Source organism: Anoplophora glabripennis, unplaced genomic scaffold (assembly GCF_000390285.2).
Source record: "Anoplophora glabripennis isolate ALB-LARVAE unplaced genomic scaffold, Agla_2.0 scaffold665, whole genome shotgun sequence".
Taxonomy (NCBI): domain Eukaryota; kingdom Metazoa; phylum Arthropoda; class Insecta; order Coleoptera; family Cerambycidae; genus Anoplophora; species Anoplophora glabripennis.
In genome coordinates, this window is record NW_019416757.1 from 252,140 (window position 1) to 253,758 (window position 1,619).

Sequence of the window (1,619 nt, forward strand, 5' to 3'; positions counted from 1 at the left end):
CTACCCTGCAATAAAAAAAATATATTAATAAATAAGTATAGAATGTAGTGTAAATATCCAAAAAACAGCGAAGAATAGTTTATAAAGAGATACGTAATGGTAGGATCATATTCGATGCAAAGTAATAAATCATTACCTGTCAAGGGATCCAGTGCAGTACGGTTTTAAGGGGTTTAGAAATTGAATATCTTTTTAATGCATTATGGATTAACAATTATGTACTTATGAAGGACAAAATGAAAAACAAATGCATTATGTAAAGGCATTTATCATAAGTCCAATTTGTTTTTTAAATTCCATGTACTACATTTCACCTCAGTACACGTCACTGTTGTTTACTTGTTTTTTAGAGGTGGTCTCTGATTTACGACCAAGCTCGCCAGGTTAGTATTTGACGTATAACCGACCACTTCGTACACTCGATGCACCTGGGCGACTACAGCAGAACACAGGGCGTTTGAAGCGGTATTTCAGATTTTACATTCAATTTCATTTTAAATTTGAAATGGTTCATCTTACGCTTCCTAAAAATGATAACACGATTTTCCGTTGATAAAAGACCGACAATTGTTTGCTCTAGTTTACATCGAATACGATCCTACTATAGTGTTTGGTTGAGAACAAACTTTTTAAAATAACCGTAAAAAAATATCTGCGTTTTTATTTATTTATTTATTTCAAAAAAACATTGTTCTGTGGAGTTCTCCAAATTAAAAAGAGGAGTACTATGCTTTAAAAAAACAATAATGCAGCAAAAAAATCTAACAGAAATTAATGAAACTGATGTTCAGTGGCGACTAATGGTAATACAACAAGGAAATTACTGTCCACGTGGCTTGTTATTATTTATCAAGGCTATATATATTTTCTACGCCACCTACAACTTTACCAGAATAAAAGCCGCAGTTGTGCCATTTCTTTCGCAGTAGGTTATCCATATATCAGCTTGACACGGAAGATGTAAATAATTAACCAAGAAACATAGTTCGTACACGGTTTTTACAACGGACAACAGGTGGTAAATGGCAATAAGGCGCTAACGGTACCAATAATGTGTACTACATATTTCATGGCTTGCTAGAGCAGCAAGTTTGTGTTTACTATTTCATTAAGGGCCCCATATTCTTTAAATAGTGTTTTCCGCAAAGACAAATAATTTCAAACATTTAATAACTGAATAATCTAAACCTTATCAAATAATAGGAATGTTATGTCATGCCACCTGAGTATTTTCAAAGACGCTGCAGTAAAACGAATAAACAGGTGCAAAAAACGATCAAACAATCAAGGTTTTAGGTACTGAAATCTACGAAAATACTAACTTTTTTATATATAACTCCACATGTAAATATTCTTATAACATTTACTTGCTTAGTCCTACATATAAAATTGTTTACTTTTATTTATAAGTACATGAAAATAATTCTTAAAATGTGGGGTTAGGATAACAGAAAACGCATGTTTTACAAACGCTTTTTTTAGTTCTTATTTTATTTGGGTAAGTTTAAATGAATAAACAAAACATCAAGGATTTTATTTTTGTGCTTACTTTTATTCTACACGTTTTACATTTAAAGATTTCAGTACCTAAAAACGCCAGAAATTTCACTATTTCTCGG